General features: G+C 34.0%; 2 long non-coding RNA genes across 2 annotated transcripts in view; both read left to right on the forward strand.

The window, feature by feature from the left end:
- LOC141702525 (uncharacterized) overlaps window positions 1-27846 on the forward strand; it is a 93082-nt gene that overhangs the window by 44866 nt on the left and 20370 nt on the right. The gene's annotated exons all lie outside the window — the stretch shown is intronic.
- On the forward strand, window positions 15750-17782 carry LOC141702527 (uncharacterized). Its single transcript, XR_012567176.1, has 4 exons — window positions 15750-15842; window positions 16627-16708; window positions 16883-16976; window positions 17665-17782. It is a non-coding gene; the product is annotated as an uncharacterized LOC141702527 (long non-coding RNA).

Here is a 27846-nt window from a genome sequence, read left to right on the forward strand (position 1 = left end):
AAACTTATTGTCCAAGTATCACCATAATACAACATTGTATCAAGGTTAAAAAATGTTCAGGAAGATCACACAGACCGAGTACTAATTAATGGAAAATATAAATTAACTAAACAACCTACAAAGATTAATATTATTTATTGTCTGTTTGGATCATGAGATTGCAACTCAATTAATTTGAATGTGAGTGAAATATCAATGAAAACCAATAATTTTCACATATCAATTCAAACAAATTTTTGACATATAAAAAAAATGGGGTCGAAGAAACCCCAATATAAGTAGGAAAGATTCTTTGTAAATTGAAAAAAGTATTTTGAAAAATAAACTATAAATAAAAGAAAGTAATTTTCCATCATTAATGGCCGACAAACCCTAAATTAATGAATAATTGGGAGAAAAAGATAAATTTTAATTTAAACTAAATAAAATATAAAAATTTATTTTAAATATTATTTGGCACAAAATCACAAATGCGTATTTAATTAGTTTTCCCCAAAAGGAAAAACTAAATTTTGTTAGGTGTGCACTAAAGTATGGTTCTAATAATAAATTTAACAAATAAACACATCAACTATGATGGATTCCAGATCTTCATGAGATTACACCAATGATATAATAGCAACACATATAAAGTAATCCTCATTTGTGCTTATACCCTGCATAATTACAAATGAATCAATCTAAGATATATTAAACATGGAAATACATTGTATATCTTATAATTGATTGCTACAAATACTAAATTTCTGCAATGACATATTTATCAAAATCCTATCATTTTATCATAAAGTAAATCATCCCCAGCTTGACAAATACTCATACCATGATATACGGATGACATATGTTTGATCTTCAAGTATTGATGACTTCATCCTTAGTCAAACTCTGATATCCTCATGCTCTAATGTCCTCATAAACTCAGATATCAACATGTACATATAAACACCGACAGTATATACTGATATCCAATAATATATATCTATGTAGAGCATATATTAAATATAATTGGTATCAGAACACAGAAGTTCTTGGTGAATGTCAAAAATACCAACGATGAATGTCAAATTGTCGAAAGGAGGATCTATAAGCCTGAGCTACCTAAAGCTGGTGAAAATTATTTATACCACTTGGGCCCTCAAGATGAAGGTCTTCGTGCAGGAACAAGGAGTTTGGAGTGTTGTGGAACATGGAGTTGAAGAGAAAAATGATTATGTGACTAACCATGATTTATCAAGGATTACCAAAAGTGATGTTATTGTCATTTGCATAAAATAATATGCCAAAGGAAGTTTGGGCGGTGATGCAGACTTTGTGTCAAGGAACGGATCGAGTGTAGAAGGTTGGAATTCAGATTAAAATTCGAGTTTGAAGTGTAAAGCAAGAAAGAAAATGAACAAGTTGATGATTTCTATTTTAAAATGAAGGGACTCGTTACTAACATTTGTGATGTGGGAGAGGAGATGAGTGAGTCTTATGTAGTGAAGAAGCATCTAAGACGAGTTCCTTCAAAATTTTTGCAAATCACGTCCATCATGGAACAATTTACAGTCCTTAAAACCAAGTCTGTGGAGGAAGCGATTGGCTCTCTCAAGACACACGAGGACTGTTGTTTGGATAATCTAAACTAGTGTGGTTCTATTTATGTTTGAATAAGTCAGCTACGTGTTTATAGCTGTAGAAGTAGTCATTCAAAGAGTTAGAGAAATAATTGGGAGGTGGTGCTATTTTGTAGCAAACCACATCTTCCAGTTTAGATAAAAGGTAGGACTTGCATTTTCTGTTTAATAACTAAGTCTGTATGTGTGTATTTATCTTCTTGCAGTAATACAAAATCGAGTTCACGCTCAATCAGTTTGATTCTTTCATACATTAAGCTTTATATTTCCAACATTGTTGTATCAGAGCCACAATTCAACACTCATTAGACACTGCTGCACTTGGCGTGAATGGAGACGGGGAAAAACAAAGAGGGTTCAATTGGTCTTAGTTACCCTATGCTCACGAAAACGAACTACACCGCGTGGGCCATGAAATTGAAAGTCTTGATGCAGGCTCACGGGGTGTGGGAAGCAATTGAGCCTAAGGATCCTAAGGCAGCAATCGACACGAAAATTGACAAACGAGCGATGGCTGTGATCTATCAGGGCATCCAGGAGGATTTAATGTTGACTCTTGCCGAGAAGCAAACCATGAAGGAAACTTGGGAGGCTATCAGAACAGTATGTCAAGGCGCAGACAAGGTCAAAAAGGCCAAGGTTCAGACACTGAAAGGGCAATTTGAAGCTTTAAATATGAAGGAGACAGAGCAGATCGATGAATTTTACATGAAATTGAATGGATTGGTTACACATATCCGGGCTTTGGGAGAGAAGATTGAGGAGACTTATGTTGTGAATAAACTACTGCGAGCAGTCCCATCCAAATTTTTACAAATCGCTTCTGCTATTGAACAATTTGGAAATTTGGAGGAACTCATAGTGGAAGAAGTGATCGGGTCTTTGAAGGCCCATGAGGAAAGAATCCGTGGACAAGTTGATGTCAACGAGGGAAAGGTGCTGCTAACAGAGGATGAGTGGAGAAAACGGGAGCAAACTGAAGGCCAGCTTTTGCTCACCAGAGAGGAATGGCTTAAACGCCAGAGAGATGGGGCTCGAAACAGTGGTGAAACGCGAGGAAGAGAGTGGGTGTGAGGTAACCGTGACCGAAGCAAGATACGGTGCTTCAACTGTGGGGTGTATGGCCATTACACGGCTGAATGTCGAAAGCCCAAAAGAGAGAGGGATAATAAACCTGAGGTGAATCTGACACAGGTCGATGATGAGCCCACTTTGTTATTAGTTAAGGTTGGAGAGGTCAAGGATGATACAGTAATGCTCAATGAAGACAACGTGTTCCCGGGCACTAAAGGTATTGGAACTGCTAGTGAGACAAAAGGTGGAGAAGACTCTGACGTCTGGTATCTGGATAGCGGGGCAACAACCCATATGACGGGGCAAAGATCGAAGTTTAAGGAGCTAAACAAAACTGTAACTGGACGTGTGAAATTTGGTGATGGATCCACCGTGACAATTGAAGGAAAAGGGAGTGTGGCGTTCCAGTGCAAAAATGGCGAAGAGAAAATACTGAATGAGGTATACTTTATCCCCACTTTACGTAATAATATAATTAGTTTGGGAAGGCTGTCTGAAATAGGGATGAAGGTAATTTTGGATGGAGAATTTCTGCGAGTGTACGAGAAGGATGGAAAGCTGTTAATGAAGGTCACAAGGTCTCTCAATTGTCTGTATAAAATTAATATCAAGGAAGCCAGTGGCATGTGTCTGTTGAGTAAAATGGAGGAGGCTTCGTGGCTGTGGCATGCTCGACTTGGGCATGTCAATTTCCAGGCGATTCAATTCATGTGCAGCAACAAAATGGCACTTGGTTTGCCACCACTGGTTCAACCCAAGAAGGTGTGCAACGGCTGTCTTCTGTCTAAGCAAACAGGACAATCGTTTCCTACACAATCAAATTTTACTGCTAAGGAAGCTCTACAACTCATTCACGGAGATTTATGCGGGCCAATTGCACCGCCAACACCGAGTGGAAGCAGATTCTTTTTTTTGCTGGTAGATGACCACACACGGATGATGTGGGTGTTTGCTTTAAAATCGAAGGACAAAGCATTTGGGGCCTTCAAGAGATTCAAAACAATGGTGGAAAAGAACAGAACACAGAGAATTCAAGTGCTACGCACAGATAGGGGGGAGAGTTTAACTCTCACGAGTTCACTTCATTCTGTAAAGACAATGGAATCATGCGACATCTCCCTGCACCTTACTCGCCACAGCAAAACGGCGTCGTTGAACGCCGGAATAGGACTGCTTTGGCCATGACTTGAAGCCTACTGAAGGAAAGAAGTCTCCCATCTTACTTCCGGGGAGAGGCACTCAGACACGCCATTTATGTTCTAAACAGGGTACCAACTCGGGCACTCTCAAAAGAAACACCTTATGAAGCGTGGCATGGAACAAAGCCTCATCTTGGACATTTGAGAATTTTCGGGTGTTTGGCTCATATGAAGTTGCCCGCAGTTCATCTCAAAAAGCTCGATGATAGAATTAAAACTGTGGTTTACTTAGGCAAGGAACCAGGCACCAAAGCCTGTCGCTTGTTTGATCCCATCTCTGGTGCTGTTCACGTTAGTCGTGACATGGTATTTGAAGAGGAGAAGGCTTGGCCGTGGCAGCAAGGTGGAGCTGATAGTGCACATACAAATGTCACTTCCTCAGTAATTAACTTTGATATACCTACAGAACCTATAAACCATTGTGAAACTGAAAGTGAAGTGGACAGTACAAGTAGTAATGTCGAAAAGGGTAGTGATGACATGTCACCATCACAAACACCTCAGTCATCGAGAAAAGAGTCTGACAGTAATTCTCAAGAACAAAGCAACACTAATTCGAGTAGCAGCGGCACTGATGGTGGACCACAGAGATTTCGCCTCCTGAGCGACATCTACGATGTGACTGAGTAAGTAGAAATTGAGGAAAAACTGTTGCTCGTTGGGGTGGATGAACCAATAACTTACCAGGAGGCTGTGAAAGAAAAAACATGGCGTTTAGCGATGAAAGAGGATATTGACGCAATAGAGAGAAACGACACTTGGGTTTTGACTAATTTGCCCGAAGGACTGAAACCCATCGACTTGAAGTGGGTATACAAACTCAAGAAGGACACATACGGGAAAGTTATCAAGCACAAAGCCCGTCTAGTAGCAAAAGGGTACGTTCAACGTCTTGGAGTTGATTATGAGGAGGTGTTCGCTCCTGTAACGAGAATGGAAACAGTCAGACTTCTTCTAGCGTTGGCTGCAAAGAATGGTTGGCAGATTCATCATCTTGACGTGAAGTCTGCTTTTCTGAATGGAGAGCTTCAAGAAGTTATTTATGTGACACAGCCAAAAGGGTTTGAAAAGGAAGGTGAAGAACAGAAAGTATATCGACTTTACAAAGCCCTGTATGGCCTACGTCAAGCACCAAGGGCTTGGTATACACGACTAAGTAAGTGTCTCACTGAACTGGGTTTCACGAAATGCCCGTTTGAGCATGCAGTATACATTAAACATGAAGGAGGTGAGTCACTGATTGTTGGCATTTATGTTGATGATTTGTTAGTTACGGGTACTAGTGTCTCAAACATTGTAAAATTTAAAGAACAAATGAGCAGGAAATTCGACATGAGTGACATGGGTAAACTTTCTTATTATATTGGTATTGAAGTTTATCAAGGGCGGGGTTTTGTGGAACTGAAGCAGACAACCTATGCCAAGAAGCTGCTCGAGAAACATGGCATGAGCACTACAAGGAAAACAAGCTTCAACAACGGTTTATGTCCGTTGTCTGATACCCTATTTTTCCGTTGACTATTGAGCCGCCGTCTGTTAGTTGGATCAGACAACGGCTAAAAAACATTGTCTGAGATTATACAGACAATGATTATGGATTAAGCCCGTTGTATTACATCCAGAATAGACAACGTTTTTTGCTTGTTTTCGTCGTAATAAGCGACATTACTCAAGGGTTCTCACAAACTCAGAAAACCGTTGTGTAAGGTATAACATTAAAACCAATCCTACAACACTTATTGTTGTATAAACGTTGTTGTGTATTCAGATAGACAACAAAAATGAAATTGAGCTCGTAGAACTCTTGTAATAAATTTCTACACACAACAGTTTTGGATTTTAATGTATGGCATGATCAGATACATACAACTGTTTATTTGTCCAAATGTATTGCATGAATACCTTTGATACAATATCTTAATATTATATAGACAATGGTTTACTAGTGTTGTGAGAGTTAATTTTGCACCGAAGTTTTGTGTTCGAAAGCATTGTTTTAGTATTAAAGACATGATATTTTAATGAAGATTGGTTCTTAAAAGCGTTGTCTTACACAAAATATAACAAGTAATCAAATGAAATTAACTTTGTAAATCTAAAAAAAAGTTCTAAAGTTAATCCGTGATCGGAAATCACAACATAGTTATACAAAAGCTAAAAGCATATTGATATCACTGCTTTCATGAGTGTAAGATTTCTACTACAAATTAAAGAAAATATAGAGTCTACAAGGATTTGATGTTGGCTACTCAGAGCTCACTTGGCCTTTTCAGCTTCTCTTCACGTCTTCCGCAAGAGCTATGTTGTCCTTGCAATATCATCACAGCATGTGATAGGCAATTTTCCAATCTGGAGAAAACAAACAATCTTCAAAATAAATCGACAACCACTCTTAAGTTAATATTCTTTTCCTTCCTACATTATAAGAAAAACAAAGAACTGGATCTCTTAATATAAAGTGAAATCAAACCAAGACATAATAGAAAATAAACAAATGCCCATAGTGTCACCTGGCTCACTTCCATGAAGAGACTGTCAATGTCCTGCTTTCTAAAGATACCACCTTTCCTCGCAGTTGATCTTGGTGAAGATTGGGAGGTCCTGCTTGTAACATCTTCATCTTTTCCTCTTTTGTCAACCTCCTTTTTCAAATCATCTATCCCGACAATCTGTAGAGAAAGTCGAAGTACACATTAAATTCACTTAAAATAAGATTGACAAACTACATGCTAGATTCTCAAAATTTCCAAATAAAAGGAGGCCACAAACATATACAAAAGGCAATTTGTAAACCAGGGCACATAGATTTGTAAAGTAATCCATAATTATGCTTCTTTTTTCGTAAATAGTTCAGCTGCTTTGTAGCTAGCTGATTACCTAAAAATAGTTTCAAAAACCCTTAAACACGGCTCTACAAACTGTTTTCTGGAAACTAGCAATGGTTGCTATAATTTCTCGTAACTGTTAGCATAGAAGTCATTAGTTCAGTCACTAACCAAACAGCAGTCTAGTCAGTGATTGAATGCAGTTTGAGTCCAATGTCTAGTTCTTGATATCTTGGTTAATCTATGCATGTATATAAAACAAAATGATTCACGCTTACTTACCTTCATAATGTAATCCACAACTAGACCTGTTCTCTGGTCTCCCAATGCAATTGACTAGAAGAAATAATACAGTGGTGTCACCGTGTCAGAGAAACCGTATATACTTAAACAAGAAACTACAAAAATAATACAGTGGTGTCACCATTCACTGATTCTCCGTTTCATAACCGCCTGAAAATTTAATCAAAAATCAAAGGGTGACCACAAATATTTTGGTAATGTGGAAATTTAATTAAAAGGTAAATGAATAACTTACAATCTCTTCAACAATCTCTTTAACTTTAGGATCCTTATAGTTTCCATCTTTATCCTGTCACGCACGAACCCAGGTAGCTGACCGATCTATCTCCATTTGAGGATTGCTTTGCGACTCCATGAATAACCATGTTCGAGATATCAAAATTAAGAAACATCAACCCGTTTGAATATGACTCTTGTAAAAAATCAAAGAGTGTATATTACTAACCATTTCTTGTTCAAGGTTAGCATAACCCTTGCAAGAGATGCAGTGAGGGTATTCATTCAGCTCCCTTCTTTTTTCTGCGTAGTGTGGATCTTTTTTTTCACATAACAGATAGTTAAAAAATTAGCAACAAAGCCTAATGTAACTTGTAAGAACTTTAAAAACAAATAAAGTCAAAAACTCACAATAAACTCAATAGAGAGATGATCAGAAATAAACATATCCCAATGTGCTTTCTCTATATATGAGTAGTCAGCTGGAGGAGACTCCAACAACTCAAGTTGATCCCGGTAAGGAAGGATGTATTCAGTTGTTAATCGACTTTTAAACTCCCTCCACTTCTGGCACACTGACTTCAACACCATCTTCCTTGCTGTTAGCGGCACATCAAATGCCATCTACATTCTTAAGAATTGTTACTTAAGTGCAAGTTAGGTGGTAGGCAACAATGTGTACTTAAGTACTAGTAAGGGCAATTAAGTCCCTCTTTTTTACTAGTAAGAGTTTAAGTCCCTCTTTTTTCTCAGCCACTGCTTGACTCCCATGTTTCCTTTTCTTGGATATTTGATTTTGTAAATTGCTGGAAATGGCCTTCCCTTTAACAGACACAAGGGATGAATTACTTTGAGAGGGCTGCACTGGTGTTTCGGTCATTGAGGATGACTTGTTCTTCTTTAATGCCTTTAAAAGGGCAGAGTCAGTACGAGCAGAGGCATATTTTGTTTTCCTTGAATCCATGATAAATCTACACACAAACAGAGAAAGAAACATAAATCTCAACCAAAGTCACATAAATCATAGTCACAAACAAAGAAACACAGTCACAAACAAAGAAACATAGTCACAAACTCAATCAAAAATCACATAAATCTCACACAAACAAAGTCAAAAACTCACTCAAATATCAAATAAATCTCAGACAAAGTCCAAAACTCACACAAATATCACATAAATCATACACAAAGTCCAAAATCTCACACAAAGTCCAAAACTCAAAAAAATCACAGTGACATACTATCAAACCCTTGGTATGCATAAATCACTATACATATATATCTTACACAACAATGGCATAAACTAAAATACAAAGTCCAAAACTCACACAAAAATCACAATCACATATTATCAAACACTTGGTAGGCATAAATCACTATGCATATATATCTTACCCAATAATTACATAAACTAAAACACAGGGAAAAACAATAATAAACACACTAATAAACACACTAATGCATGTATAACATAAAAAGATAAATCAAGCAAGAGACAAGGAGGGATGGAGAGAGAAGGGGTGAGAGAGACAGAGAGGGAGGAAGAGGAGAGATCGAGAGAGAGAAAGAGAAAGAGGGGGAGTGTGTGAGAGAAAGAGGAGGGAGAGAGACTGTGTGTGTGCGAGAGAGAGAGAGAGAGAGAGAGAGAAAGACTGTGTGTGCGAGAGAGAGACTGTGTAAGCGAGAGAGAGAGACCTGTCTCCGCCCGAAGATGAGAGCTCCGATTGAAAAGAGAGGGAAATGAAAATTGTGATTGAGAAATGAAAGAGGGAAAGTAAACCTAAGCAAACTTAACCAGTACTAAATTAATATTCTATTATAATATTTTTAATAATCTATTATAATATTTAAATAAAACATATATTTAGTAATTTATATATTCGAGTATAATAATTTGAATTATACATATATGTATATTTTTCATAATGATAAAAAAATGTAAAAAATTGTTATACTAACTTTTATATTGAACCAAAATGTATTAATAAAAATAATTAATTTGTTCAATTTAATTTAATAATATTTATTATTAAAAATTAAATTTCGTTCATATCGTTGTTATCGACTAAATTAAATTAAATTAAATTCAAATTGATTTAATTAAACCTTCTATGTGTAAAGAAATATTATTCTTATCAATTAAATTAAATTCGTTATTATTATAAATAAAATATCACCGAGTACAAATCTTAAATCCTAAACCCTAACACGTGATACGGATTTTACATTACCAATATATTATTCTAATCCTGACATGCAAAATGAATTTCAAATTTTTTAATAATTTTTTCTTATGACTTAAATCGATATATCTTAACATCCGTACGGTTGGATCGTCGAAAAATCATTTTAAAAAATTAATCCTGTAAATTGGGAACGAGTCTCGTTGTCGGGAGGGGTACTTTTACTAGATTTTTCTAATCTTGACATGCAAAATGAATTTCAATTTTTTTAATAATTTTTTCTTATGACTAAAATCGATATATCTTAACATCCGTACGGTTGGATCGTCGAAAAATCATTTTAAAAAATTAATCTTGTAAATCGGGAACGAGTCTCGTTGTCGGGAGGGGTACTTTTACCAGATTTTTCTAATCCTGACATGCAAAATAAATTTCAAATTTTTTAATAATTTTTTCTTATGACTAAAATAGATATATCTTAACATCCGTACGGTTGGATCATCGAAAAATCATTTTAAAAAATTAATCCTGTAAATCGGGAACGAGTCTCCTTGTCGGGAGGGGTACTTTTACCAGATTTTTCTAATCCTGACATGCAAAATGAATTTCAAATTTTTTAATAATTTTTTCTTATGACTAAAATCGATATATCTTAACATCCGTATGGTTGGATCGTCGAAAAATCATTTTAAAAAATTAATCCTGTAAATCGGGAACGAGTCTCCTTGTCGGGAGGGGTACTTTTACCAGATTTTTTCTAATCCTGACATGCAAAATGAATTTCCAATTTTTTAATAATTTTTTCTTATGACTAAAATCGATATATCTTAACATCCGTATGGTTGGATCGTCGAAAAATCATTTTAAAAAATTAATCTTGTAAATCGGGAACGAGTCTCGTTGTCGGGAGGGGTACTTTTACCAGATTTTTCTAATCCTGACATGCAAAATGAATTTCAAATTTTTTAATAATTTTTTCTTATGACTAAAATCGATATATCTTAACATCCGTACGGTTGGATCGTCGAAAAATCATTTTAAAAAATTAATCCTGTAAATCGGGAACGAGTCTCCTTGTCGGGAGAGGTACTTTTACCAGATTTTTCTAATCCTGGCATGCAAAATGAATTTCAAATTTTTTAATAATTTGTTCTTATGACTAAAATCGATATATCTTAACATCCGTACGGTTGGATCGCCGAAAAATCATTTTAAAAAATTAATCATGTAAATCGGGAACGAGTCTCGTTGGTGAGAGGGGTACTTTTAAAATGTGTTGTCTTAACAAAAGTCATACAACAGTTTTTAATATAAAACAATTGTCGGATGTAATATCAACCAAATAAATAGTGCCAAATTCATACAACGGTTTATAACCAAAAAAGGTTATTTAAAAACAATGTCAATAACGGTTTTCAAGAAAAAAACCGTTGTTGAATCACACAATGGTATTTTTAAAAAAGCCTGTTGTGCATAGTTTTATACGACAACGTCTGAGAAAGAAAACCGTTGTAAAAATGTGCCCATTTTTTAGCTTATTTATTCATAAATATTTATTATTTAACGTTATTAACGATCTGATACACGTTATCGGTATTATGTTATTAGTAGGTTGTAATTATTAGGTATATTAGAAATCTTAATACACACAAATTAATTTAGTGTAAGTTATTGGTTACTCGTATAAAATAATTAACGGTGGCATATAAATTTTCCGAAAAAAATTTAAAACTAGTAAAAATATAGACAACGTTTTTTTCTAAAATCATGTTGTGGTAAGTTACTTTACATAAGTGTTTTTTCGGAAATGTCGTTGTTGGAATTCTACAACAGTTTTTTCTTTAAGATTGTTGTAGTATTACATATTTTACAACAGATTATAAATATCGATAACCGTTGTCTAACTGTTACAAGTGTTTTATTTTAAAAATACTTGTATAAGGTAGATTAATATAACGTGCTTTTTCGAAAAACACTTGTTTGGATTGAACAATTAACAATGTAAACTTGAAGCACTTGTGATTAATTTTTTATTAAATATAAAGTAGATAATTAAACTATTTTGTAATATAAAATTTAAATATTTAATCTAGATGAAAGTGGAATTAATTAGAGTTTTTTGTTTTTAAAAAATTTAAAATGAATTGTTTGGAAATTATTTTTTCTGAAATTATTACTATTTTTATTGTAATAAACTAGACAACGATTTATTTGAATATTTTGTTGTGCAACACGTTTTTAAATTTAGTAAGAAAGACAACGGTTTTAAGAATTAGACTATTGTCTGATATAGGTGACATATAATATATGTAAAACACTTGTCTATCAAGTATCATTTAGACAACACCTAATTTGTACATTGTGTGATTCGAGCTTAACTAACTAGTAGAAAAAATACCTGTCTCATTTCCACAACCGTTAAACAAGATGTTATCTCAATCATTTTCAGACAATGGATTTTAAAAATCGTTGTACGATTTTACTCATTTGCACAACATCACCTTAGAAAGGGTTGTCTGTCTCCATCAACTAGACAATGGATTTTAAAGCGTTGTAGTAATACTAAAGCCTTCTCATTCACACAACATCTTAATTTTGAAAACACTTGTCTGATTTGTTTTACTAGACAACATTTTTTTATCGCTTGTAGTAATCAACGTCAGACAACGCCAATTTTTTGATTGCAAAAAAACTGTTGTATGAAAAATTCGGGCAACACTTTTTTGGTCGAGTGTTGTCTAATCGGTATTGTCTGATTGCGTTTTTCTCGTAGTGGAGGGAGTGTAACCCAGTTAAGTATCCTATGGAATCAAAGATACAGATGCACAAGGATGAAGGCGGAAAGCTGGTAAACTCAACTGAATTCAAAAGTTTGATTGGGGGGCTGCGTTACTTGGTACACACAAGACCCGATATTGCATATTCTGTTGGTGTGGTTAGTCATTTTATGGAGCCTACTACTCTCCATCTTAATTCTGCAAAACGTATACTTCGATACGTGCGAGGGACACTAGAATATGGCTTGATGTACAACGAAGGGAAAGGTGACTATCTGTTGTCTGGTTTTTCTGACAGTGACCTTGTAGGAAATTTTGAGGATAGGAAGAGCACGGGGGGCATGGCGTTTTATTTAAACGAGAGCTTGATTACGTGGGTGTCACAAAAGCAAAGATGTGTGGCGTTGTCATCTTGCGAGGCTGAATTCATGGCAGCCACAGCAGCTACGTGTCAAGGAATCTGGCTGCATAAGTTTCTTAGTGAGGTAGCAGGTATTCAACCAGGTCCAGTTGTTCTATACATTGATAATCGATCTGCAATCGACCTGACGAAAAACCCGGTATTTCATGGTCGTAGTATGCACATTGATGTGCATTTCCATTTCATCAGAGAGTGCGTAGAACAAGGTTCAATTGTTATTAAGCATGTTAAAACTGATGAACAGAGGGCTGATTGTGGTACAAAGGCGCTACACACAGTCAAGTTTGAGAAAATGAGATTGCTGTTGGGTGTGAAGAATTTGCAGACATAGTTTAGATTATGGGGGAGTGTTGTTTGGATAATCTAAACTAGTGTGGTTCTATTTATGTTTGAATAAGTCAGCTACGTGTTTATAGCTGTAGAAGTAGTCGTTCAGAGAGTTAGAGAAATAATAGGGAGGTGGTGCTATTTTGTAGCAAACCACATCTTCCAGTTTAGATAAAAGATAGGACTTGCATTTTCTGTTTAATAAGTAAGTCTGTATGTGTGTATCTATCTTCTTGCAGTAATACAAAATCGAGTTCACGCTCAATCAGTTTGATTCTTTCATACATTAAGCTTTATATTTCCAACAAGGACAGGATAACCGGCAAAACAGAACCAACTGAGAGCCAACTTCTAATTACAAAAGGGAATAGGAAAAACGGGAAAATAATGATGGAATGCTTTTGCTTACTATAGAAGAGTGGCTCAATATGAAAAAGAGAGGGAATATTTCATTTTTAGGGGTTGAGGAGGATGTGATAAAAGTGAAGTTCAGTGTTACAATTGTAATATCTGTGGGCACTATGTTGCGGAGTGTCGAAATGAGAACTCGAGAACCAAAACATGAAGCAAACATGGCCTGGGTGAAAGATAATGAACCTGTGTTGTTGTTAAAAGATCATTGAATCAGTTGTATAAGACAATCATTAATACAGGCATACATATTTTTTGGATTTCTACGGTGGATGAAGTGTCAAAGTTATGGAATACACGTCTTAGGCACATTACCTATCAAGAAATATCACTAATATCGTGAAATAAGATGGTGAACAGAATGCCAAAGATAAAGCAACCAAAAGAAGTGTGTGATGGTGCCTTACGTCGAAGTGGACAAGAAAATAATTTCCTAAAAAAGCCAACTATCACTACGCCATAGATTGCATAATGCAACCCTTCTTGCTCGGGTTGCAAAGAAAAGCGTTATTGTAGCCTTATAAACAAATGTCTATGGCAACCCCTCTTTTTTGATGTTGTTGTATAGTTACAATATGTTACCAATATATGAAGATGATTTTTTTAATTTAACTAATTAATAATTTTTTACCTGAAATGAATTAATAATTGAAATATAAATTTTATTTATTTTTAAAATTTCTTAATATTAATGGACTGATTTACAAAATTATATTAATAAATTGATGTTTTATAAAACTTACAAGTGATCATTAATTAATGGATTGATTTACAATATATCTATATTGTTGAATTTTATTTATTTTCATGATAAAATATTAAAAATAATATTTAGTAAAAAAAGATTAAATTTAATAATTTAAATTTCAACAAATAAAGTTGGGTCTTGTTATTTATTTAGAGTAGAACTTGGGGCTAGAGTTGAAATTTATGGGTCAGGAATGAAATTTGGGAGCGGGCGTTGAAGTTTTAACAAAAAAAGAGGGCGACTTAACTGAAAATCAAACTCTCAAACACAAAGTTTAAATTCACGCTCTCTGTAATCGAACACCTTCTTTGTTTTCACGCTTTAAGATCTCCAGTTTTCAAGTTGTTCATCTCCGGTTTCAAAATTCATAAAGGCTTACTCTTTAACTCTCTAAACCCAACCGATGTAACTCTCTTTCTCTGTTTGAGCTCTTAAATTAGGGTTTCGATTGGGGGTTTTAATTGGAGATGGTTCTTCAAGATATGTGCGTTCAATTTAATCGATTAAATAGGAATAATTTAGTGTTCAGGGTTTCAATTAGGTTCATGCTTTGATTGAAGTTACAACATATTCAGTTGAAGCTTTGTTTTGGTTTAAAATCTATAGCACAACCCTCAGTTTAAATTTGGTTAAATTTATTCTAAGTAATATAATAGTAATATTGCACTCGTAATCTTATGATTCTTTCTGGTTTTAGTTTTTGCTCCTTCCACCAATAATTCTATCAGGGGTTTTGGCAACCGTTTCACCAATCTAAATCTAGATAATGATTTTGCAGGTTAGTTTCTAGTACAAGGTGGCTTCCATCCGTACTCCAGTGAGTAAGGCTCAGAAATTTGTTTGGAGTGTTCTAGAAGCAGAACGATCTACCTTGGGGTTTTTTGTCATTGTAGTATAAGTTCATAATTGACAACTTTGAAACAAGTGGATAAATATGAAACTGCATAATAAATGTCTTTTTTGTGTGATTTTATAGTAAGTTGCACAGAAAATATCCCGTAGATGCTAAAACTATTTTCCTTGAGAAGCATAGAGGTTAATAGCTTTTTATAATATGAATATATGTACATATTCTATAAAATCCTACTTTAAAAGAATAACCTTTAAATATTGGCAGATTCCTTGGTGTATAGAGCAGCAGCGGAATAAATTTTACATTTTATAGTGCCAAATAGGAAAGCGCATGCTATTAAAATAATTGAAGAGTCATTGAACAAGGCCGTACCAAAGTAATGCCTTATTCATTTAGTATTTATCCACAACTTTTGTTAAATACTATTTGCAGTTCTAGTTGTGCTGGTATACTGTCAGATTTTCTTATTAATGCGCTTCGTTATTGTTGTATTAGATGTGGATCTGCCATAGTGAAAGAATGGAAACTAAAACAGTGTATTGCAGTACACAAAATTACTTCAAGAGGGACTGTAGTATTTATTTTCTTATCGAATTTATTTGATAAGTGTGGTGATGTGAGATTAATTATTTATTTTGGATAGAGGAGGAGTAGGATTAACGAGAAATTGAAAGCACTGCAGAACTTTATTCCGAATTCTAATAATGTTATTTATAGTTTTTGTGTTTTTTGTTGTTTTTAGGAGAAATTGATTTATGTTTTAAAGTCTGATTCATCTTGAATGTTTTTTTGACGAATATTTTGGTGTTTTTCTTCGTGATAGACTAATCAGGCTTTTATGCTCGATGAAGCAGTTGAGTATCTTAAACAGCTTCAACTACAAGTACCGGTACATGTTCTATGTCAATATATTAAATTGTTATAAGAGTGCCTCTCCTGATGTACATCGTTATGTATCAAAACAAAAGTTGTAAAAAAATATTTTTGTTACAGAATTACTTAGAGTAAGCATCTAATTATTGAAAGTGAGAAAATATGTTAACAAAAAAGAACCACATACATCTTCCGTTTAATGGATATAGTTTCACTCTTGAATGATCCTTTTATACCCATTGTATATAAATTTTCTGTAATAATTTTGGTAGTTTAATAGATATTCTAATTATCTATTGGTTACTCTCTATGCTTTGATGTGTACATTTATGCACTTTCGTGTTCGTGCACAAATTGTGTTGAGTAATGAAATAATTCTACATGCAATCTGACGGATTTTAATTTAATCTACAGAAATTTGCATCCCTACTATAATACATATTGTTTTATATTTATAAATACAACTAATAGTGATACTATTCAGCTGTAGCCACAATTTCAATACCAAATTTTTTTGATCTTGTTTATTATAGCTTCATTCTCAACAATGTTATTTACGGAACTCGTAATCATCTTGCTTTTTAGGTTGACATTTCTGCAGCGTTTTGATTCTGCATTCCCATAGTGTGCTTCTTTGCTTTCTATAAGCTGTTATTATTATTTTGTAATGAAATCATTATTGTAAAAATACGTGATTTATCTATTGTTGCATTTGAAACAGATGGCTTATGTTTGGACAAATTTTCTGCAATTTATCTGATGAACTGTTAACTAACTGTTGACAAATCTCTTCCTGACAGTGTATCTTCAAATATGAAAGCAAGGATTGATGAACTCAAGTCAAAAATAGAAAAGGAAAGATAACATAAAATTAAGTATCATGTAAGCATTTCTTTTCACATTTTATCCTCTAAAAAATGCTGCTTCCTTTCTTTTGTCAGGCAAAGCTTTGGCGAGGCTATTTCAAATAGCTCAAAAGAGGTTTCCAAATGGTGATGGTAGTTTTGTATAGCTACTTGCTCCTTTGGTTAAATATGCTTCTGGTTTGTTTTGCAGTGTGAAAAATTGCTGAAGAGTGAGGCTGCCAAGTTTCAAGCCCTTTGTGAGAAAAACAACAAAGAGAAAGTTGCACAGGTCTAGGCTCTACAAGGTGCATCTTATTAGTTTGGTATCTATGTTAGACAGATTATTCATCTATGTGCAATATCCTTTTGACCTTGAAATATCCATAGCCCAAAAAAGAAACGAGTAATGAGTTATTGTAAATGTAAATCATGACAGCTTGCAATATGTCTATTAGTAACATTAGCAATATTGACATTGAACATGTGTACTTGTATGTGTTTATTAATCTCTTGGCCTTCTTGAATTATTAGAGTCTAGGCATCCGAACATAATTTGATAAACATTTTTGCCATAAATAATATATTCAACCATTTTTCCTAGAGCATATTAAGATACACATGAAAAGTTTATATAAATTGAATGAACTTATCGAAGAGAGCTTTTATAAAAAACAATCAATTTGTATCTCAGTTTCTAATATGGAGGTAAATACACAGTCTCGCTACTTTTCTTGGAGAGGTGTATTACTTCCTCTCGACTTAATTTTTTCTTCCAATACTTCTGTTCTATATGATTCTCCCATATGATTATTTTAAAAGCTTGTAGGATGTGAGATAACCTCGGTGTCAACTACAACCTCTCACGTAGATATGAGTCTCCCTGCACCTAATAACATATCCTCTTTGTTTTGAGTTTGAATTCTTGTGATAAATTTCAGATTTATCTTTAACTACTTGACTAAGTCAAGCCCATTTATATTTTCATCCGTGTAGTCAATTGGAGAATGGATGTTCCAGAGTTTTTGTGGAATATGACAGTGAGCATTGTACGCAAAAGGTCATTGAGCAGATGAATGGTATGCAGAATGGTGATTGTAGAACCTTTCCTTAGCAAGGAGGAAAGAGAGATGGTTGCATATAGATTTAAGTTTACCAAGGTCTCTGTGAAAAATTTATCAAAAGGTACAATGGAGAATCAAAAGATTCTGTAATTGATAGTTCAAGTTTATTTATTTTTGTAATTTTTTTTATATTATATTGTTTGGAATTTATGAAATGAACATGTAACTTACTCTCAGGAAATACAAATTAACAAATAATTTTTTTAAAATTTTAATTGTGAAAATGTTACATCATGTATTATATGGTTGACAATATGGGCCCCGCAATATTCTACTAATTGCCCAAAACATATTGCAACACTAGTCAAGTGCTATGGCTACCCTGGTTGTTGTTGCAGTGCGTTTTTGGCACCTATAGCAACAGTTTCTAGCCTTTAGCAATGCTTGTTGGGGGTTGCAGTATGCAATCTATGGCGTAATGCATAGTGTCAAGAAAGTGCTTGAACTGGTTCACGAAGATTTGTGTTTCCCGATTTCTTCCGAGCCAGCTTCTGGTGACATGCAGTTTTTCTAACTTGTGGATGACACGAAGAGTAAGGATGAAGCACTTAGGGTCTTCCAAAGTTTTTGTGCTGTGGTCGAAAAAGGATCATAGAGAAGGGAAAATTCTTTTTGGGAGTGAGAGAAGAGGGAAATTCTGCTCAAATGAATTCAAGGAATTTTGTGGAGTTACTGGTGTTGAAAGGCACTATATGTCACCTCGCACGCCCCAACAACATGGTGTGGTAGAGCGTCGAAATAGAATGATAGTTCATATGGAAAAAAGATTCCTAAAAGAAATGAAATTTTATGTGAGTTTATGGCAAGATTCAGTGAGGAACTCAGTTTATATTCTAAACAGGATTCCAACTCGTGCTCTAACAAGATAAATACCATATGAGGCCTAATCAGAAAAGAAGCTAGACATTGGTCATATATGAGTTTTTGGGTGTATTGTGCATATCAAGGTTCGTGGTAATCATGCAAGAAAACTCGATGATAAAGGTATAAAGGTTATCAATCTTGGGAGGGAGCCTGGTACAAAGGGATATCATTTGTATGATCTTGATGGCAAGTGTGTCAACATAAGTCATGATGTTATTTTTGAAGAAACAAAGGCACTATTGTGGGATCAGTTACAGGAAAGTAAAGATATGACAATGCAATTTTGGATGATGAATGAACAGAAATCAATTATAGGTAATGAAAGCACAATTTTATACACACATGAGTGACAATGAATAATTTGAAAGCACAACACCTCCATCTCAACCTCCGGTATCAAGAGTAAGCAGAGATGACTATGATGACATCACAAAACCAAATAAATTAAGACCTTTAGTGATATATATAAGAAAACCGAAGAAGTGGTGATGGATGAAGAATGATTTCTCATGGGAGTGGATGAACCTGAAATTTCAAGCAGGCGGTGAAGGGCAACAACTAGAGGAAGGCCACAATACAAATGATTGATTATACCAAAACTACCAAAATATAGTAGTGATAACCTTGATCTACACAAGAGAACATAGGTTTGAAATGGATTTCTAAATTAAAGAGAGATGCAGAAGGGACGGTTATAAAACACAAGGCATGCTTGGTTGCGAAAGGGTATGCTCAAGAGCATGGTATTGATTTTGATTAAGTGTATGCTTCAGTTGCTGGTCTTGAAATACTTATACTTTTATTAACACTTTCATCCAAAAATAATTGGGAGGTCCAACATCTCAAAGTAAAAATAGTATTTCTTATTGTGGAAATATAGGAAGACGTTTATGTGACACAACCTGAAGGTTTTAAAAAGGTTGGTCAAGAAAAATTAGTCTACAAATTATTGAAGGCATTGTACGTGTTATTCCAAGCACTTTGTTCTTCATATGAACGTTTATTGTGAGTCTTGAGAGCCTTGGTTTCAGCCGATGTTCGTATGGACACTCAACATACACGGGAAATGAAGTGGTTTAAAGTATGATTGTAGTAATGTATGTAGAAGACTTACTTGTCCCGGGCTCCAGTGTGTCCATGATTGTCAATTTCAAGAAACAAATAAAAGCAATGTTCGAGATGAGTGATATGAGGAAATTAAGCTAATATCCAGAAGTGGTACACCGTGAGGGGTACATCGAATTTAAGCAAGCATGATACGCTCGTAAAATCATTGAAGAGGCAAGGTTAGCTGACCCCAATTCAGCAAAGTAACTAATGGATTTAAACACTGTGTTTTTATATTTTTATATAACATTCCGAGCAAGCCAAAGCTTGGAAATTATGGGATTATTTTAAATCAACTGGAAAAGTGTTGGATAGAATTTTACCAAGGAAGAAAGATAGGAATGGAAAAAGGTTTGGTTTTGTTAAGACAATATCAGAACTGGAGGCGGGGAAAATTATAATGAATGCTAAAGAGAAATGGGGGATTTGCTCTAAAAATCAAAATGAGCTTGAGTGAAAAAGGAGTTAGGAAGTAGCAAGGAAATGTGTTGTTAAGCAATAAGGGTTTGAGTTTAAGTCAACAGGGAAAGTTTAAAGAACAGAGTAAGAAGACCGTTGTGCAAGACAAAACAAAGGAAGTTCATAATAAGAAAAATGTTTAGTCAAATCCGGGGACAGACTTGTTTGAATATATTGAGGCTGTAATTGATAAGGTTGTTGAAGAGGGGTTGTTGGAGACGAAGGTGGTGTTCTCTAAATTTGAAGAAATAGGTAGTTCATTGTAGAATAAGTCACTTGAATAAGGATTAGAGAAGAAAAATGTAATAGGCTTAAGTTCCATAAACTTTTTGTTGGCTAACATGAGTGATAAGAGTTGGGAAAAAAATTAGACTGAATGTTTTCGTAAATGGTTTAGCCTTATAAGGAATTTTTTGTATAGAGTTTTGATTATTCCTAGGACTATTTGCTTACAAACTTCAGGCATTCTTATGACTGTCTGGCTAGAAGAAAATTTGAAAGGATTTAATAGATGGATGGGAGATTTGGTTTCAAGTAGATGGTGAAAGTTAATTCTTTGATCCGATAGTATGTGTCTCTACAGACAGGCAAGATAATATTGATGAAGAAATGAATATTTTGGTTAAGGGGCAAATCTTTCCAGTAAGGTTTGTGCTAGGTCACACAACACTATAGAAGGGGGTTGAATATAGTGTTTATACAATCAAACCAATTTATCAACACAAGTATATAACAGTAATCAAGTATATTCAATATAATAAACTTTGTTACAATAAAACAGTTGTTCTCTCTTAGTGACGAACAATATATGTGGCGCCCTCCAACCCGGGTCAGAAGTTTGGGGTCCACACACACACCTTATTAATAACCTGCTTATAACAATGATAAAGATAATAATAATGATATGCAGCGACCCTACTTACCGATTACCACGGACCGCAACAGGTTAAAGTATGCACACAAGCCAACCACACTTACTTATATTACAAACCATTCAAATCCCAACTATCCAAACTCATAACTGAGTATTAAACATTATTACAAACCTTTACAAGCTTAAATTATTCCAAAAACAACCTACTAGCTCAACTCGATCAACCTGAACCCCTTGCTCCCGCGCTGGACTGGGGATCCTCGGTACCAACCGGTTCCTTCTTAATTGGAAAAGAACATAAACAACTCAAAAGTCTACTGATACACACTACACACTCCTATACATAATACATAACCATCACAATACTGCTCAGCATCTCTAGATCTCTAACTCATGGCAAGTCTGGACCTCCAATCTCCTCAAGCTCCTCTAGAACCCACTTAGCCCACTCCAATAGGAAATCAGGGGTGATGTCCTCATGTGTAGCCTCAGCAATCCTCACTATAGCTGCTCTACAAAATGCCTGGAGCCTCTCTCTGAGTCGCCTCTCACCACTCCCAACCTCTCTGGTACGAATAATATGTAGTAGCTCCTGAATCTGACCCTATAAGAATCGCTGCTCCATAAGGCAAGCCTGAAACTGATGATATGGGACAGGATAGGAAGAGAACTGGAAAGGTACTCCTGGAACTGAGTGACTAGTAAACCCTGAATCAGCAGGTGGGGGTCCTCTGATAGGTGGCCTCATGCCTGGAGGTGGAATAGCCTGCAATAGTACGGGCTGCAATACAGGTGGAGGTAGTATAGCCAACACTGGTGGAACAACAGGATGTGGATCCGCAGACGGTACTCCAACTGAAGGCTCCGAGTGATGAGCTGATACGGGGATAAAAGAGTCAGCCATCGTTGCTATCTGAAATCATATCGCAATATAAGAATCTCGAACCACGACGCGAATCATACTAATACCTGTTATACCGAAGCACTCAACCTCTCAACGTTCTATCTTTCTATTGCTTACTTCTAATCCTAACCCTCTACCCATTCCCGTCAATCCTAGGCTTGTGTCAGTGACTTATAACCTGTAGCTCTGATACCAAACCTGTGGCGCCCTCCAACCCGGGTCAGAAGTTTGGGGTCCACATACACACACACCTTATTAATAACCTGCTTATAATAATGATAGAGATAATAATAATGATATGCAGTGACCCTACTTACCGATTACCACGGACCGCAACAGGTTAAAGTATGCACACAAGCCAACCACACTTACTTATATTACAAACCATTCAAATCCCAACTATCCAAACTCAGAATTGAGTATTAAACATTATTACAAACTTTTACAAACTTAAATTATTCCAAAAGAAACCTACTAGCTCAACTCGATCAACCTGAACCCCTAGCTCTCGTGCTGGACTGGGGATCCTCGGTACCAACCGGTTCCTTCTTAACTGGAAAAGAACATAAACAACATTGCACAAATGAGCTAACTAGATCAGCAAGTTACAATGACAAAACTGAGAATAATGATCATCAGGTAAATATGGTTATGATATTAAATGAACAATGGATTATGATTTGGAATTGGATATTATATTTTCATTTTAAAAACCAAGGTTAGGTTGCTAATCAGTCATGCACTAACCCCGAGCAAAGCACACAACACTGCTCTAACTACTGAATCCAAGGCACATATTGGCCTAACTTGACCATTATATGGTTTAACCACGAATCTGGTCCACAATTTTATAAAAGCAATCCAATTCTACCATAATAACAGAATAAGCAGTAATAAACAATAAACAAAATCATTAAGAACATTGGATGTTCAATAATGAAAATGGTTTCAATCTACATAAAGATCAATATGGCATTTCCAAAGCTTGGCTGCTAGGTAGTGAAAGAATTGGATAACAAAAAGATCAATATTTCAGGGTTTCAAGGATTTTGTCTTTCAAAGAATTAAGATACAATGGTTTGAGTGTGTAAGCAATCTGGTTCAGTGTTTGATAATTAGTTTGTATGTATTTGTGGTGTAGTATCGTATATTTGAGGTTCGTATTTGGGGATACAACAATCAATGGTTTAGAGAGAATCAGGTTTACAACTCAAGATCAATAAATGGAATCAGGGTTTAGGGTTCGGTACTTCAAAGCACTTGCAATATAAACAGGACAATCAATCACTATAATATCTCGAGAAGGTCAAAACACTTGCCTGGTACTAGCTTACTACACTGCACTTGCTCTCAATCATCAAAGTCTTACTCCTTGACTATCTGTTTCCCTATCCTACGCCTTACCTCTTCTGATCACATATCATAAACATCTATCAATATTCAACTCATATGATTCGATTCAACACATACTTCTATCTACCCTTCGTTTCATCCAAATCTGATTGACGGATTGAAAGTTACGCAATAAAGAAGCAAACATCGAATATAGAGACCGACAGTTAACCAACAAGTCACATACAACACATAACACGTCACATAATCAATGGTATATCATTTATAAAGAAGTCTCGGGTCATAAATAGGCTTTCCGATATTTAAAAATGATTTTTAAAACATTTTTCGAAATTAAAACTAATCGTTGAATTAATTTCGAAGTAGTAAACAAGGTTCGATTGGCCAATTCTGGCTTCAAAACAATTTCATAATAATTATCGAGCCTTGAAAATGATTTAAAATAATATTTTAAAGCTCGAAACTATTTTTCGGAATTTTTAAATCATTTTTAAATAATTAAATCTAATTAAATAATTAATTAAAATCAATTAATAATTAATTAAATCAATTAGTCAATTAATTTTCGAATTAATTGACTAATTAATCAATTAAAAATTAACTGAAATTAATTAACTAATTAATTCAGATTTATTTTTGAATTAAATATAATTTTTGGAATTAAAATAATAATTTTTGGAATTTTCAGAAATTAAAATCGAATATTTATATTTAAAATAAATAGGAAATATGATTTTTAAATAATTTATAAACAAGAATCCAAAATATGCAAACTCTGAAAACCTGGGGACTAAACTGTTTCTTCCCCAAAATATCCCGGATATTACAATATCACTAAGAGCTGCTAGGGTTACAATGAATAATCTTCTGTTGTGAATGATAACACATCTAGTGTAAACCCTAAGCTGTGTTTATATACTACACAGTTACAAGATATCTTCTAATTCATATGAAATATAATTCTGTCTCCTAAAATATATCAATCAAATATTATCTTCTACAAGTCTTGTAGCTGTCCAACTCTAAAGCATATCTTCCACTGTTTTAGTCCAGATCCTCTCCAGTAAATCAGCTGCAACAAATCTCATGTTTCTTTCCTAAATTTTTTGTAATTTTTTCTTATGATTAAAATAATTATATATTAACATCAGGTTGGATAGTTCAAAAATTTGTTAAAAAAATTATCTAGTTAATCGGAAAAAAATCTGTTGTTTTGGGAGTTAGGCGTTTTCTTGATTTTTCTATTCTTTTCATGCAAGATGAATTTGATTTTTTTGGTAATTTTTTCTTATGGCTAAAATCCATATATGTTAATATACATTGGATTAGATTGTCAAAAAAATTGTTTAAAAAAATTCCTAGTTAATCGGGAACAAATCCCGAGAGTAAGACTTTTCCTAACTTTTTCTATTCCCCGTCAAGATGAATTTGAAACATTTTTATAAATTTTTATGATGACTAAAGTCGATACATGTTAACATGTACAGTCAGATCATCGAAAAAATGTTTAAAAAATAGTCTTGTTAACTGGGAATTCTTATGTTACGGAGTTGGACTTTTTCTATAATTTTGTATTACTCTCATGCAAGATGAATTTGATTTTTTTTATAATTTTTTCATATGACTAGAATGGATATATTTTAACATCTTCGATCGTCGAAAAAATCATTAAAAAATTCTTTTGTTTATCGGGAACAAATCTCATATAGGGAGTTGGACTTTTTCTAGATTTTTCTATTAGTGCCATGCAAGATGAATTTGAATATTTTTTGTTATTTTTTCTTTTGACTAAAATCGATATAACTTAACATCCGTATGGTTGAATCGTTGAAAAAATTATCTAGTTAATTAGAAACAAATCTCGTGTTTCGGCATCAGACTTGTCCTAGAGTTTTCTATTCCCGTCAAGCAAGATGAATTCAAATTTTTTTTGTAATTTTTTCTTATTATTAAAATCAATACATCTTATATCCATACAATTGAATTGTCGAAAAAAATATTTACAAAAATTATCTGTAAATCAGGAATTTACCTCGTGTTTCTGTTTTGTAATATGAACTTCTAATTTTTTTTAATTTTTTCATGATTAAAATCGATATATCTTGGCATCTGTATGGTTGGGTGGTGTTAAAGATCTTTTGAATAAATTTATGGTTAATCATGAACTAATCACATTTTTGGGACGTGGACTTTTTCTAGAATTTTCTATTCCTGTGAGGAAACTGTTATGCCAAATAAATTCACTGTTGAATATTTTTTAGGACTACCAGTTTTTTTAACTGTTGTGTATGGAACATTGTATGATTGAGAATTTCTTGTATTGTTCATCTAATTTTTACGAGGGGGAATTTAAATTATCTTGAAAATTTGAATAAGCGGTCGTACAAGACCAACCATTTAATGGAACCAATTTTATTTTGTTTTAGTTTAGGGAGAAGAAATTAAATTTTCATAAAATCATTTGTTGTTGATATTTGAATTTTCTTGAAAAATTGAATAACCCACCTACAAAATCATCAAATTGATGACTATAACCAACAGAATTAAGTTGGTTTTAGTTTCAGCTAAAATTTAAAATTTTCAGCTGAAATTTAAAATTTTCATGAAATGTTTGGGGGGATTTGAATTTTTGTTAAAATTTGAATAACAAATTAATTAACAATTATAACCAACCGGTTTTAGTTTAGTCAGAAAATTAAAATTAACTTGCCTATAATATTCATATTTTAATATTAAGTGTCTTCTGAAAATTTTATCTTATCAAAGTCATAACCTTTTAAAAATTTAGGCATTAAACACCACTCATAAGTTAATACGTTTTTGTACCATACATATTTTTTTCTAATGTTTTATTATGTACATATATATATATATAAGTAGTTTTATTAATTATTACAAAAACTAATATAAATTTAATTATACAATTAAAAATATATCAAGCTTTTGATTTTTAAATAATTAAGATAGATGCTTAGTTGTACTTGCTGAGTAAGGGGTGCGGGAACCATCAGAAAAGAACTTTACGACATTGAACCACAGTTCTTCACATTTATGCAGCAACAAGGAAAAGATGTTACATCCATAACCTCCCAATGGATGACAGGACCAAATTAAACTGCATTGTAACTCGTCATGCAAGTGAATGAGACGTAGAGTGAAAAAATGAAGAGCTTCGTAATTAAAAATGAAGACCCTCCCGTAAAGATCAGGGAAAATGTGATCTGAGAATGCAGAAAGAAAAACTTGGTCTGGGATGGGAAGAACTGTGGTCAGGCTGGTCAAAAAAGATTAATCTTACATTTCATTTACCGTTGTTTTTAATTGGGACAAAAAAAGGTTAATACCCAATGAAAAATAAATCAATGGATCCAAAACATCTTTTTTAATTCCCTAAAACTTTTACTTAGGCCATTAAAACACTAGAAAAACACAAACTATAGGATGCTAAAAGAAGATTATTACTTACCAAGGAGTGTTCCACCTTAATTCTTTGGGGAGCATTTTCTTCATTGTTTTTTGGCAAACGTCATGTATCTACGAATGGAAATCAAGCAATATATTAAGTGCCCTTTTACAACGAACAATAAATTATAGATAAAAGAAAAGATTACAAAGATTTGACATGTGCATTTTACCGAGAAAATGCAAACCAAATGGAGTTAAAAATTAGTGCTAATTTACAAATGTAAAGTATTATTATCATGGTGTATTCACTTCTCTATAAACAAAATCGAAACACGAATATGAGGACAGGATTTGATTAGAAATTACATCCATTAAGAACAAATACTAAACAATAAATAAATTTCGAATCACATTCAAAATTCAAATGAGTCCAAGAACTCAAGCCAAATAATATATATTAATATTAAGCACTATAATTTCAACAAATGACAGAAATGTATATAAATTAAAGGTAAAATGTTAGCGTAAAAAAATATTCAAGATTTGACATCTCTATTTAGCTATATACGGTCCGATGATCAAGAATAAAGTAATTATGAGTGTCGGCATCTAGAAGATATAAATGTTCAATTCAGCCATCACTTACCAATTTGAATCCAAAAAGTCATGATGGTAAGTATTATGGACACCGTAGATGTGGTTGATATAGATCGAGGAAAAATTAGGAGATGGGTCAAAACCCGATATTAAAATTAGTGATATGTGAAGAAACTCAAAAAGAAAACGGGGAACTAACGAATTGGCGAGATGACCGCAAAGAATAAGTGATTAAAGAATGTGAGAAACATATACATATATTCAGCATTTTGAAGGGTACAGAATACTCGAGAACATACTCGAATTGGGCCGACCGAGAAATAAATTATCAATGAACTGTCCTCGCTGTAGATTGGGCCGTAATTGTAATTTTACGAACCTATCTTATAGATAGAACGTAGTGAAAGTTAAACAAAATCCAAACAATCAAATAAGCATAATATCTTTTGGATTCACTGTGAAGAGGCTCATAAACCAAATGAACTAAATAT

The sequence above is a fragment of the Apium graveolens genome, unplaced genomic scaffold, assembly GCF_009905375.1.
Source record: "Apium graveolens cultivar Ventura unplaced genomic scaffold, ASM990537v1 ctg5265, whole genome shotgun sequence".
NCBI lineage: Eukaryota > Viridiplantae > Streptophyta > Magnoliopsida > Apiales > Apiaceae > Apium > Apium graveolens.